The sequence below is a fragment of the Nomascus leucogenys genome, chromosome X, assembly GCF_006542625.1.
Source record: "Nomascus leucogenys isolate Asia chromosome X, Asia_NLE_v1, whole genome shotgun sequence".
NCBI classification, from domain to species: Eukaryota; Metazoa; Chordata; class Mammalia; order Primates; family Hylobatidae; genus Nomascus; species Nomascus leucogenys.
Window position 1 is genome coordinate 106215569 of NC_044406.1, and position 15253 is coordinate 106230821.

Below are 15253 nucleotides of genomic sequence, written 5' to 3' on the forward strand. Positions count from 1 at the left end.
ATAAAATGACCTAAAATAAATGAATGTGACACAGAACTGCTCTGCAGGAACTCAGTCAGTGGGAGTGACAGACAACTATGTGAAGGATAAGTGCTGTGACAGAAGTTTGCAGAAGGTGCTGTGGGAGCGCAGAGGTGGGGCAACCCAGCCTTGGGTTGAGGGGAAAGGAAAGAGCTTAGGGATACATTTCCAGAGGATGTCTACACTAAGCTGTCTGGAAGGCTGGATAGGATTTACGAGACAAACAACTGAGGGGAGGACATTCCAAGCAGAGGGAACAGCGTGAGGGTGGGGACACAAATAGCGTGGCTATGTGGGAAACTCTACAAGCAGTTCTGCAGAGCAAAGAGGGCGAGGCAGAAGAGAGGGACCAGAGAGGTTGGCAGGGCCCAGAACATGAATGTCTCCCCCTGGGTGTTGGAATTCCTCCTGAGGGTGACTGGGAAGTCTAGCAGGAGGTAGGAGAGTGATGCGACTTGCGCACATCTGCCTGGCTGCTCTGCACAGGGTGGGTTTAAAGCAGTGGTTCTCAGCTGGGTGAGTTTGCCTCCCAGGGCATGTTGCAACACCTGCAGACATTTTTCCTTGAGGCAATAGGAGGTATGGGTGGGGAGGTGTTGCTGACATCTAGTGGGTAGAAGCCAGTGATGCTTCTAAACATCCTCAGATGTACAGGACAGTCCCATGTGACAGTTTCTGGTAGCCTTAAGTGTCAATAGTGCCAAGGTTGAGAAACTCTGAAAACAGTAGCAGGGTCTCCATTAAGGAACACAGTAGGAAGTATTTTTTTAAAAAAATTCTGCCTGGGCACAGTGATTCACACTTGTAATCCTAGCACTTTGGGTGGTTGAGACAGGAGAACTGCTTGAGCCCAGGAGTTCAAGACCAGCCTGGGCAACACAGCAAAACTCCTTATCTATTTTGAAAAAAGTATTAAAGAGTCCAGGCGCAGTGGTTCACACCTGTAATCCCAGCACTTTGGGAGGCCAGAGCGGGCGGATCACTTGAGGCCAGGAGTTTGAGACTAGCCTGGCCAACATGGTGAAACCTCATCTCTACTAAAAATACAAAAATTAGGCCAGGCGTGGTGGCTGACACCTGTAATCCCAGCACTTAGAGAGGCCGAGGCAGGCGGATCACCTGAGGTCAGGAGTTCGAGACCAGCCTGGCCAACATGGTGAAACCCCATCTGTACCAAAAATTACAAAAATTAGCCAGGCGTGGTGGCGTGCATCTGTAATCCCAGCTACTTGGGAGGCTGAGGCAGGAGAACCACTTGAAGCCAGGAGGTGAAGGTTGCAGTGAGCCGAGATCAAGCCACTGCACTCCATTCTAGGTGACAGAGGGAGACTCCGTCTCAAAAACAAACAAATAAACAAAAATACAAAAATTGCTGGGTGTTGTGGTGGGCACCTGTAATCCCAGCTACTAGAGAAGCTGCAGCACAAGAATCGCTTGAACCCAGGAGGCAGAGGTTGCAGTGAACCGAGATGGCGCCACTGCACTCCAGCCTGGGTGACAGAGTGAGATTCCCTCTCAAAAAAAAAAAAAAAAAAAAAAAAAGCGTTAAAGAGAGAAAAAAGTTTTAAAAAGTCCTAATTATTCAGAAATGTATGGGAGCAATTTTCCTTCTCCCTCCCTCTCCTGGTTCTTTTTTTCATTCAGATCTCTGTTGGCTCATCTGTAAACTTGAACCATATCCCTTCCCTGGAGGCGTTTGTTTTTCCAAGGAAGTATCCTAATGTACTCTTCTTTCTTTCTTTCTTTTTTTTTTTTGAGACAGAGTTTTGCTCTTGTTGCTCAGACTGGAGTGCAATGGCGCAATCTCGGCTCACTGCAGCCTCCACCCCTGGGGTTCAAGAAGTTCTCCTGCCTCAGCCTCCCGAATAGCTGGGATTACAGGCATATGCCACCACACCCAGTTAATTTTTTGTATTTTTAGTAGAGACGGTGTGTCACCATGTTGGCCAGGCTGGTCTCGAACTCCTGACTTCAGGTGATCCACTTGCCTTGGCCTCCCAAAGTGCTGGGATTACAGGCGTAAGCCACCGTGCCCGGCCTCCCAATGTACTCTCAGTGATGTGCCTTAGCTTGAGAAGGCACAGAACAACATGTTTCTTTTCCAAATAGATGATGTAAGATGTGGAGACACAGAATGTTGGGAGTAACTTCACATCAGAAAGCTGCACCACCTGTGGGTTGTGTGGGCTTTGGTAGGTCACATCACTGATCTTAGCTTCAGTTCTCCCATCTCTCAAGTGAGGACAGTATGTGCCCTGCATATGTCCCTGGGTAGCTGAGAAGATCTCACGAAATCACGTATGTGAAGTAGTTTGTAAGTGTACAGCCTTGTGCATGTGGAATGGACCATTGCTGCATTTTGAGCACCCCTTTAACAGCTCTCCAGCCGACCCCCAAATCCCTCAGGCACTTACACAAAGTGATGTTGGGAGGACCCTCAGGCCAGGTCTTTGGTCCCCTGTTAGAGTGGTCACAGCTAGGGAATCTCAGAGCACTGCAAGGACAACAGACGGTAGGAACTTTGATGAAGACACTAATTGTTTGGAAGCTGTTTTCTGAAAGCAGAGCTAAAAACGCAGTTTCATGCCACTGTGAGAACCGAGTTCCTAGTTACCCCTCTCAGCTCTTGCTGCTTGCTCTGCTCTAAGGGAAGGTGCTGAATGGATAGGACTGAAGCTGGCCATTCTCACCAAGAAGCTTCTGGTTGAGGGTAAGGGATGGAGGATGAGAGTTAAACATCAGTTGGTTTTCAAGATTCCATATCACTCTGATACTTCTGTGAACTGAGAAATTATTCTCCTGTACTTCTGTGGGAAACAAGGCACATGGTACAATTTTAGGGTTTTTTTTTTTTCTATACCAAGTGTATAGATTTGGATTTTAGATATCGAAAGAGACTGTCATTCAGCTTACTGGTTTGGGTCTGTGTGTGCTTGTGTAATACTCCCTCTGTCACCTCATCTATACCCTCCTGACCAAATATTTTGTCTTTGAGGTTTGAATATTCTAGAATTTTATTTTTTTTTGAGATGGAATCTCACTCTGTCACCCAGGCTGGAGTGCAATGGCATGAGTGGTGGAGTGCTTGGGCTCACTGCAACCTCTGCCTCCTGGGTTCAAGTGGTTCTCCTGCCTCAGCCTCCGAGTAGCTGGGATTACAGGCGCCCCCCACCATGCCTGGCTAATTTTGTATTTTTAGTAGAGACGGGGTTTCACCATGTTGGCCAGGCTGGTCTTGAACTCCTGACCTCAAGTGATCAACCCATCTCTGCCTCCCAAAGTGCTAGGGTTACAGACGTGAGCCACCACACGTGGCCAATTGTCACATTTTGATGCAGTTTTGATAAAACGTGGAGAGAAATTCCTATAAAGAATAAACCCTATGTTATGTTTACATAATCTTTAATTGTTAAGTTTTTTTGGCATATTTCTGTACCCTATATGTCTTATGCTATTGTCTGTAATACACCTTCCTCCAACCCCAAAGACTCTTCTGCAACAAAAATCCAAATAATTCCTTTTAGGATTTCCACAAATCTTGATTCACCATTAGACACATAATTGTTCTTTACAGGGCACCACTGAGAAAATGACCCAGCAGATATTACTTGTATAAACTCAAGTAACTGTTGCTTTATTAGTTTGAACACATTTGTTCTCATCCGTTGTTTTGGTTCTTGGTAGGTGTCTTCCTCAGTTCGAGTAAACATGGAGAGACCAATTATTATATTTGGGCTGGAGAGTGATCAGGCAATAAAATTTATAAACAACCATGCAATTTTAATTATGACCCCAAAAAACTATAATCCCAAAGGCAACAGAAAGAAGGTAGGGAAAACACTGGGAACACTGAGCATTACTGCCCCAAGAAAACAAAGATATTTTCCAGGTGGTTAAGAGTTTCTTTGGTGGCTGGGCGTGGTAGCTCACGCCTGTAATCCCAGCACTTTGTGAGGCCAAGGCAGGCAGATCACCTGAGGTCAGGAGTTTGATACCAGCCTGACCAACATGGAGAAACCCCGTCTCTACTAAAAATACAAAATTAGCCGGGCGTGGTGGTGCATGCCTGTAATCCCAGCTACTCGGGAGGCTGAGGAAGGAGAATTGCTTGAACCTGGGAGGCAGAGGTTGCCGTGAGCTGAGATCGTGCCATTGCACTCCAGCCTGGGCAACAAGAGTGAGACTCTGTCTCAAAAAACAAAACAAAACACCACCACCAAAAAAACCCCAACCAAACAAAAAAACACAGTTTCTTTGGTATACTGTGCCTATCTGCTCTGTACCACCTGCCATGTTGCTGGGGAGTGTTTCATTCAGCAGACAGATTTTCCCTCTAAGCCTAATACGTTTCGTTTCTAGAGGCCAGAAGTCACCCCGGCTACCAGAAGCTTGCTCTTCTCTCTTACCTCTAAGAACTTAGTATTTGGGGTGGGGTTGGTCTGGTCTCTAGGGAAACCCTGGAGTTTTCATACAGTGCCTACAAGAGCAGCCCACTCTAGTTATGACCGTGGATCTGAACATCAAGACATCACTATCAAAAATCCAGCCATTGGATTATAAATCATGCTGCTATAAAGACACATGCACACGTATGTTTATTGCGGCACTATTCACAATAGCAAAGACTTGGAACCAACCCAAATGTCCATCAATGATAGACTGGATTAAGAAAATGTGGCACATATACACCATGGAATACTATGCAGCCATAAAAAAGGATGAGTTCATGTCCTTTGTAGCGACATGGATGAAGCTGGAAACCATCATTCTGAGCAAACTATCACAAGGACAGAAAACCAAACATCGAATATTCTCACTCATAGGTGAGAATTGAACAATGAGATCACTTGGACACAGGGTAGGGAACATCACACACCGGGGCCTCTCGTGGGGTGGGGGGAGGGGGGAGGGATAGCATTAGGAGATATACCTAATGTAAATAACGAGTTACTGGGTGCAGCACACCAACATGGCACATGTACACATACGTAACAAACCTGCACTTTGTGCACATGTACCCTAGAACTTAAAGTATATATATATATTAAAAAATCCAGCCATCAGGAACAGCTTTGCCATAGTACTTTTGTTCTGAGGAAGGCACTATTCAATGAGGCACTCATGCTCAAGGATGACCGGGATATTCTGAGAGGTTTTTGTGACATCATGACTCTCAAGGACCTACCCACCTGGGCCTGACTACCACAGTACTCAGGTCTGTGGCCTTACTGTTAGAGGATGGGCCTCTGCTTGGGAAAGGCCCTGGGTTCCTACCACCTCCTCCCTCTTTCTTCCTAGGGCAGTCTGGTGGCCTTTGAGACGTGAAGCAAAGTCACTTGCTAAGAACTGAGGCAGGAGAATACAGTCTGGAAGCAGGGAACCTAAGGCCATTTCACGCTGACTTCCTAGAACTAAATTGAAAGGAAAGCCCTAACTTTCCACGCTTATGTAACAAAAGAACCAGAGGCTGCCCCCTTGCAAACCCCCACCTTTCTGTGTGGCAGATGGGAAATTGAAAGTACCTCTGATTGGTTGGAAAAAAAGCAGATGGCAAATTGAAAGTACCTCTGATTGGTTGCTTTTTGCAACCAATCAGACGTTTGCATAGGAGTGTAACTTTGTAACTTCACTTCAACCTCTGACTGGTTGCTATCCTAACCAATCATACAGATTGGAGGCCAAGTCTTCGTTTGTATAGAAGGGCAACTTTGTAACTTCACTCTAGCCTCTGATTGGCTGCTTTCCACAACCAATAAGATGTTGGCATAGGAGTGTGACCTTTGTAACTTCATTTCAGCCTCTGATTGTGGGCTGCAACTTCATGAACACGGGGTGAACACCAAGTGGCCAATGGTAAACCTCTAGCGGGTATTTGGACCCCAGAAGATTGTGTATCAGGGCCCTTGAGCCACTGCTCCGCCCGTTCTCACACTGTGGAGTATACTTTCACTTTCAATAAATCTCTGCTTTCCTTGCTTCTTTCTTTCCTGTCTTTGCTGTGCGTTTTGTCCAATTCTTTGTTCAAAACGCCAAGAACCTGGACAACTTGCAGTAAAGACCCTCTACTGGTAACAGAACCTGCCCAAATCCAACATGCCTCATGTTTTGGGTAAGAAAGCATTTCATTGTCCCCTGCTTTGACTTACTTGCTATTTTTTCATGTGAACACACTTTGTCTTCCCAACTACATTGTAAGTGCATCGAGGGTGGGAACCTTGTCTTAAGCCAGTTTTACTTCTCACAATTCCTGCCACCTGCGCACTTTATGGTCACTTAAAAAGATACGTGGTGGCCGACTGGGTTCATTCGACAAGCAGAGAATGTCAGCGTTAAGCCTAGGCTTGTGGCTAAGAGGCATCAGCCTTGCTAGGGATTGGTAGGATAAGAGAAAGAAGGGGAAAAAAGTAAGGGAAGGGGTGAAGGGGTGAGCATGAGAGTATAAGGGGAGGAGAGGGAAGAAACTGAGAAGGAATGAAAATGAGGCATAGGTGGAAAAGACTATAATTCAAGGCCCAGGGTGTGGAGTCCCAAGAGAGGGCTCTGTCCTCTCTTCCTTGTGCTGTGATGTAGACTACCCTGTCTAGGGCATCTCCCTGGATTTTCTTCAGTTCAGGAAGAAGCTAGGCCAGGCGCAGTGGCTCACGCCTGTAATCCCAGCACTTTGGGAGGCTAAAGTGGGCAGAACACTTGAGGACAGGAGTTCGAGACCAACCTGGCCAACATGGCGAAACCCCGTCTCTACTAAAAATACAAAAATTAGCAGGGTGTGGTGGTGCATGCCTGTAATCCCAGCTACTCAGGAGGCTGAAGCAGGAGAATCGCTTGAATCCGGGAGGGGGAGGTTGCAGTGAGCCAGGATCGTGCCATTGCACTCCAGCCTAGGCGACAAGAGCAAGACTCTGTCTCAAAAGAAAAAAAAAAAAAGCAGCAGCAGCTAAGAGAGTGTGGGCCAGGCGCGATGGCTCATGCCTGTAATCCCAGCACTTTGGGAGGCTGGGGCCGGCGGATCACATGTGGTCAGGAGTTTGAGACCAGTCTGGCCAACATGGTGAAATCCCGTCTCTACTGAAAATACAAAAATTAGCTGGGTGCGGTTGCACACACCTGTAATCCCAGCTACTTGAGAGGCTGGGACAAGAGAATCGCTTGAACCCGGGAGGCAGAGGTTGCAGTGAGCCGAGATCGCGCCACTGCACTCCAGCCTGGGCGACACAGTGAGACTCCGACTAAAAAAAAAAAAAAAAGCGTGTGGATCTGCAAGACTCTCCAAAGCAGTTCTCTCTAGTGAGCACAACATCCTTGATACAAATTTCCCCCTCCCCTCCACTCCCCACATTCAGGACAAGGGAGGCGCTGGCCCTCTCGCCCCCTGGCGGTCTGTCTAGCTCCCGGCAGCCTCGGAAAGCCCAGGACAGTAGGGCAGTGTATTTGCGACCGACCCCGCCCATCGGCTCCTGGGGAGCGGACAGGACGCACTCCACTTGGCCAGGCCTGCATCAGGCTCTGGCTCTGTCGCCCAGGCTGTAATGCAGTGGTACGATCATGGCTACTGCAGCCTCGGCCTCCCCGGCTCAAGTGATCTTTCATCTCAGCCTCCCAAGTAGCTGAGACCACAGGAGCGCGCCCCGCCACGCCCGGCTAATTTTTGTTATTGGGGCGGCGCGTATTGGTGCAGTCTCCACGTTCTTTCAGAAGAACGCGGGCGCATCGCTGGACCACGCGCCAGAGGGCAGCCGGCGCCGCTTCCCTGCCCCCCATAGTCCGGATGCTTCCAGAGGCCCATGGTGGGGGTGTGGCGCGGTGGGTGGGGAGTCGGGTGGGAGTTACGGCTTCCCAAGCAGCCAAGTCTATTTTCTTCCCGAAGAGGGAGGGTCTGAGCTTGGCAAGCCTCTAGCCAGCTCCTCCCGCTCTGCCCCACCTGCTCCTCCCAGCTCTCCCCTCCATCTCTGCTTCCAAGCCATTTTTCTCCACTCATACCTGCACTAGCATCCGAGCAGGGAGTAGTTTGGAAGGACCTGTCCTCGGCGCTGCATGAGGATTCAAAAGGCCTCTCAACCTAGAGAGCCCTGGAAGCCAAAATTTGTGCGTTTCAGTAAGGGGCTTGGCTGGGGGTAAGAAGTAAAGTTCTGGCCACAGAATTTAAGCTTCTGCTTCAAAGAAGGAGCCTTTCTAATCTGCTGGGAAATCTCTCCAGGTTGCCTCCACGAAAGCATTTTGCCTGTATTTGTCTCCTCTGGGCAATAAGGAATCCTACTCCCAGCCCGTTGGGGTGGCTTACGCCTGTAATCCTAGCACTTTGGGAGGCTGAGGCAGGAGGATCGCTTGAGGTCAGGAGTTCGAGACCAGCCTGGGTAACATAGTGAGACCTAGTCTCTACAAAAAATTATCTGACCTTGGTAGTGTGTGCCTGTGGTCTCTGTTACTTGGGAGGCTGAGGCGGGAGGATCACTTGAGTCCAGGATGTCGAGGCTGCAGTGAGCCGTAATCGCACCACTGCACTCCAGCCTGGGTGACAGAGTGAGACCCTATCTCTCCCCTCTCCCCACCAAAAGAAAAATGAAAACAAAACAAAGGGGAAAAAAACAAATCCTGGCCCAGCGTGGTAGCTCGCACCTGTAATCCCGGCACTTTGGAAGGCTGAGGCTGGCGGATCCCTTGAACTCAGGAGTTCAAGACCAGCCTGGGAAACATAGCAAAAACCTGTCCCCACAAAACAATACAAAAATTGGCTGGGCGTGGTAGCAGGCGCCTATAATCCCAGCTACTCAGGAGGCTGAGGCAACAAGATTGAAATTCCATCTCAAAATAAAATTAAAATAAGGCCGGGCGTGGTGGCTCACACCTGTAATCCCAGCACGTTGGAAGGCCGAGGCAGGAGGATCACCTGAGGGCAGGAGTTCTAGACCAGACTGGCCAACATGGTGAAACCCCGTCTCTACTAAAAATACAAAAAATTAGCTGAGCTTGGTGGCATGTACCTGTGATCGCAGCTATTAGGGAGGCTGAGGCAGGAGAATTGCTTGAACCTGGGAGGAGGAGATTGCAGTGAGCCAAGATGGTGCCACTGCACTCCAGCCTGGGTGACAGAGTGAAACTCCATCTCAAAACAAAACAAAACAAAACAAAAAAAGAAAAAAGAAAAAAGAAAGAATCCCACTCCCCTTCCCACACCAGGTCCTCCCCACCATGTTCCTCTCACCAGTGGCCTCTGGGCTGCCTAGGAGAGGTCTTGCTGTCCTTGCCCACCTAAGCTCGACACGAAGGAAACGGGAGCTCTGCTTTATGCAATGCAGCTACTGTGGGGCCTGTTTCTAACCCCCATCCCAGAAGCAGCACAACTCCCCTACCCTGAACCCAGGAGGAGGGCAGGGCTATGGTTCCTGGCCTGTTGTGGCACCACAGGGTTAATGACAGTTGGTGTGATGGGCTTTCTGGGAGTCAGATCGGTGAGCAGAACCGAGGGCAGTCACCATCATTGATCAGAGCTCCGGAGCTTATGTGCTCAACAACAACAACATCCACACAAATCCTCTTATTTATTTATTTATTTATTTATTTATTTATTTATTGAGATGGAGTTTTGCTCTTGTCGCCCAGGCTAGAGTGCAATGGCGCGAGCCGGCTCACTGCAACCTTTGCCTCCTGGGTTAAAGCGATTCTCCTGTCTCCGCCTCCTGAGTAGCTGGGATTACAGGTGCCTGCCATCATGCCTGGGTAATTTTGTTGGCCAGGCTGGTCTCGAACTCCTGACCTCAGGTAATCCGCCCGCCTCGGCCTCCCAAAGTGCTGGGATTAGAGGCATGAGCGACCATGCATGGCCCATACAAATCCTCTTTCAGGCTTGGCTTCCGGGCATTGACCCTACCAAATGAGAGCTCAGGACACACTGGTCCCTGGAGTACTGGGCTAATTCTCCCAGCTCAGCAGAGTGGTGGGCTCTTCCCGGTTCCTCTGCTTTTGGAGTCTGTGCTGGTCAGTCTTACCATCATCATGATATGTTAACTAATGTTTATTGAGCACGTACAACGTACCTGTCCTTGTTTTGAGGGCTCTGTCTGACTCACCTAAATTCATCTTTTTATCAACCCTATAAAAAGACTATTAAGATCCCCATTGTGCACATGAGGCTCAGAGAGGTAAAACTATGGAATGAGACCACCACTTCTCCTGTTGTCCTTCCCAGCTTCTCCCCCACCTCCCCTTTTCCCTAGTTTATAAGACAGGAGAAAATGGAGAAAGCAAAAAGTTGGAAAGAAACAAAAGTAAGATAAATAGCTAGACGACCTTGGTGCCACCACCTGGCCCTGGTGGTTAAAATAATAATAATAATATTAACCCCTGACCAAAACTACTGGTGTTATCTGTAAATTCCAGACATTGTATGAGAAAGCACTGTAAAACTTTTTGTTCTGTTAGCTGATGTGTGTAGCCCCCAGTCATGTTCCTCACGCTTACTTGATCTATTATGACCCTTTCACGTGGACCCCTTAGAGTTTTAAGCCCTTAAAAGGGCTAGGAATTTCTTTTTCCAGGGAGCTCGGCTCTTAAGACACGAGTCTGCCGACGCTCCCAGCCGAATAAAAACCTCTTCCTTCTTTAATCCGGTGTCTGAGGAGTTTTGTCTGCGACTCATCCTGCTACAAAACAACCTGCCTGAAGTCACAGTTACAACGCCAGTATGTGGCAGAGCTGGGATTTGAAACCCTGTACTGTATCTGCGTTCAGAGTCTGTGTTCTTTTTTTTCTTTGTGACAGAGTTTCGCTCTTGTCGCCTGGGCTGGAGTACAATGGCACAATCTTGGCTCACTGCAACCTCTGCTTCCCAGGTTCAAACGATTCTCCCGCCTCAGCCTCCCAAGTAGCTGGGATTACAGGTGAGCACCACCACACCCGGCTAATTTTTGTGTTTTTAGAAGAAATGGGTTTTCACCATGTTGGCCAGGTTGGCCTCAAACTCCTGACCTCAGGTGATCCACCCGCCTCAGCCTCCCAAAGTGCTGGGATTACAGGCGTGAGCCACTGTGCCCGGCCCAGAGTCTGTGTTTCTTCTACTAAACCATACTGTCTCCCAAACTCCTCCCTTCCCACCCTCCATTCCCCTGCCTCACCACTCCACCTCCACAGCATGATCTCTGGGTGTGGGACCTCAAAATATGTGATGTCTTCCAGGCAGTGAGCTCAGCATTTCTTCCTGGATAAAGACACTTAACATTGCAGTTTTCTTCCTTTGTTGGGTTTGAGATCCACTGTCTTTTTTTTTTTCTTTGAGCCAGAGTTTCGCTCTTTTTGCCCAGGCTGGAGTGCAGTGGCGAGATCTCGGTTCACTGTAACCTCCACATCCCCAGTTCAGGTGATTCTCCTGCCTCTGCCTCCCAAGTAGCTGGGATTACAGGCGCCTGCCACCATGCCCAGCTACTTTTTAGTAGAGACGGGGTTTCACTATGTTGGCCAGGCTGGACCTGAACCCCTGACCTCAGGTGATCCGCCCACCTCAGTCTCCCAAAGTGCTGGGATTACAGGCGTGAGCTACCACGCCTGGCCAATACCACTACTATAAATAATAATACTATTAATAGAAATGATATCTAGGCTGGGCATGGTGGCTCATGCCTGTAATCCCAGCACTTTGAGAGGTGGAGGTGGGAGCCTAGGAGTTCGAGACCAGCCCAGGCAACAAATAGAGACCTTGTCTCTACAAAAAAAAAAAAAAAAAAAAAAGCTGGGTGTAGTGGCACATGCCTGTGGGCCCAGCTACCCAGGAGGTTGACTTGGGAGGATCGCTTGAGCCTGGGAGGTTGAGGCTGCAGTGAGCCTTGATCACACCATTGCACTCCAGGCTGGGAAACATTTTGAGATCCTGACTCAAAAAAAAAAAAAAAAAAAAAAAAAAGAGAAAGAAAAAAGAAAGAGCCTGGGCACAGTGGCTCATGCCTGTAATCCCAGCACTTTGGGAGGCCAAGGTGGGCGGATCACCTGAGGTCAGGAGTTTGAGACCAAACTGGGCGTGGTGGCGGGTGCCTATAATCCCAGCTACTCCGGAGGCTGAGGCAGGAGAATCGCTTGAACCTGAGAGGTGGAGGTTGTGGTGAGCCGAGATAGTGCCACTGCACTCCAGCCTGGGCAACAAGAGCAAAACTCTGTCTCAAAAAAAAAAAAAAAGAGAGAGAGAGAGAAAAAGAAAGGCTATCTAATCATTATAGAGAGAGATTATGATGTACCAGGCATTGTTCTTGGTCTTCACATGAATTGCCTGGTTTGATCCCCATAAAACCCCTATTCTGTAGGCATTGTTATTAACCCCATTTTATAGACAAGGGAACTGAGAAAGAAAAATGTTAAATTGTTCCTGAGTGTAAGCTGATAAACACTATATCTCTTTCATCTTTGATTCATAAAAGACATCTTTGAAAGCTGTGAAAGGAAAATAAAAACTTGGGACCCCAATTCACTCTGCCAAAAGGAAAAAAATTTAAACTGAAAGCTGAGTCATGCAAGAAGCTGCCTTTCCTTTTGTTCCTAAGCAGACAGCTACAAATAACAGGTTAAATATCTCCACCTGTAGTTACTCTATGTTTACCTTATGTAAAGTGCTGATTTACTGAGCAGGAGATGGATACATAATTGATTATTCCTCTACCTGCTCTTTTTCTCTTATAACATGTGGATTCAATAATGTGACCATACCTTCCCTCTCTTCCCTCAAGCTCGCATTTCCCCATTATTATTATTATTATTATTATTATTATTATTATTATTATTATTATTTGAGACGGAGTCTGGCTCTTGTTGCCCAGGTTGGAGTGCAGTGGTGCGATCTTGGCTCACTGCAACCTCTACTTCCCGGGTTCAAGCGATTCTCCTGCCTCAGCCTCCCAAGTAGCTGGGATTACAGGTGCCCACCACCATGCCCAACTAATTTTTGTATTTTTGGTAGAGACAGGGTTTCACCACATTGGCCGGGCTGATCTCCAACTCCTGATCTCAGGTGATCTGCCTGCCTTGGTCTCCTAAAGTGCTGGGATTACAAGCGTGAGCCACTGCACCTGCCCTTGTATTTCTCCTTTAAATACTGAAGCCTAGGCTGGGCGTGATGGCTCAGGCCTGTAATCCCAGCACCATGGGAGGCCGAAGCGCATGGATCGCCTAAGGTCAGGAGTTCGAGACCAGCCTGACCAGCATGGTGAAACCCCGTCTCTATTAAAAATACAAACACTAGCTGGGTGTGGTGGCAGGAGCCTGTAATCCCAGCTACTTGGGAGGCTGAGGCAGCAGAATCGCTTGAACCCGGGAGGCGGAGGAGGCTCTTGGTGGAGCCAAGATCATGCCATTGCACTCCAGCCTGGGCAACAAGAGTGAAACTCCATCTCAAACAAACAAAAACCTGAAGCCTGGCCGGGTGGCGTGGCTCATGGCTGTAATTCCAGCACTTTGGGAGGCTGGGGCAGGAGGATAGCTTGAGCCCAGGAGTTCGAGACCAGCCTGGGCAACAGAGCAAGACCTTGTCTCTACAAATAATTTAAAAGTTGGCTCCCTCTGTTGCCCAGGCTGGAGTGAAGCAGCATGGTCTTGGCTTGCTGTAGACTCCCTGCCTCGGCCTGCCGGGTGGCTGGGATTGCGGGCGTGCGCCACCACGCCTGGCTGGTTTTGGTATTTTTGGTGGAGGCAGGGTTTCGCCATGTTGGCCAGGCTGGTCTCCAACTCCTGGCCTCCAACTCTTGGCCTCGAGTGGTCTACCCGCCTCGGCCTCCCGAGGTGCTGGGACTGCAGACGGAGTCTCACTCACTCGGTGCTCGGTGTTGCCCCGGCTGGAGTGCGGTGGCGTGGTCTGGGCTCGCTGCAGCCTCCGCCTCCCAGCCGCCTGCCTTGGCCTCCCAGGGTGCTAGGATTGCAGCCTCTGCCCGGCCGCCGCCCCGTCTGGGAGGTGGGGAGCGTCTCTGCCTGGCCGCCCATCGTCTGGGATGTGAGGAGCGCCTCTGCCCAGCCGCCCCATCTGGGAGGTGAGGAGCGCCTCTGCCCGGCCGCCCCATCTGGGAGGTGAGGAGCGCCTCTGCCCGGCCGCCCCGTCTGGGATGTGGGGAGCGCCTCTGCCCGGCCGCCCCATCTGGGAAGTGAGGAGCGCCTCTGCCCGGCCGCCCCATCTGGGATGTGGGGAGCGCCTCTGCCCGGCCGCCCCGTCTGGGAAGTGAGGAGCGCCTCTGCCCGGCCGCCCCATCTGGGATGTGGGGAGCGCCTCTGCCCGGCCGCCCCGTCTGGGAGGTCTACCACGGAGGCCAGATGCAGTGTGGGGGCTGGACGTGGTGGCTCACGCCTGTAGTCCCAGCACTCTGGGAGGCCGAGGCGGGTTGATCACTTGAGGCTAGGGGTTCGAGACCAGCTTGGCCAACATGGCAAAACATATGAAAAGTACAACAAACTAACCAACCAACCCAGCAACAACAAAACAGGTCTACCCTGGAGTCATACTCTAATTTTTTCTATTTTCCTCCCTTCCTGATCCTTTATCCCACTTTCTTTTTCTTCCTCTTCCTTCTCCTTCTTCTTTGTCAGAGACATAGAGGATTGAGTTATTATCATTGATCCATACAAAGTCCCTCTCTCATTTATTTTCTTTTATTCCCACCCCCCATTTCTATTCCCGGTCTTCCCATGTGCAACCTTCCTAATATGTTTGATATGCATCTTTTTGTTTGTATGTATTTTTAGAAAATGTTTATTGTTTTGTGTGCAAAAAAAGAAAAAAATTAATAAAAAAAGAAAAAAATACAAAAAAAAAATTGACCAGGTGTGGTGGTGGCACACCTATAGTCCCAGCTACCTGGGAGGCTGAGGTGGCAGAATCACTTGAGCCCAGGCAGTCGAGGCTGGGGTGAGCCATGACTGCGCCACTGCATTTCAGCCTGGGTGACAGTGAGACCCTGTCTTTAAATAAATAAATAAATAAATACTGAAGCCCTCAAAGTCATCTTTGGAGAAAGGCACAGACCTGTCTCCCAGACACATCCTTAACCTTGGCAAAATAAACTGGTAAATTGAGACCTGTTTCAGATACTTTTTGGTTTGCAAAGCAATGAAGTACACATGGGAAGTCCTAACCTCAGAATTTGGAAATGAAAAAGTAAAAGCTCAGCCAAAGAAGTCAGACAGCTTTGGGTTTGAGTTTGGGACAGTACTTGCTGTGCCTCAGTCTGTTCAACTGTAATATGCAAATACTAATACTTACCTCATAATGCTA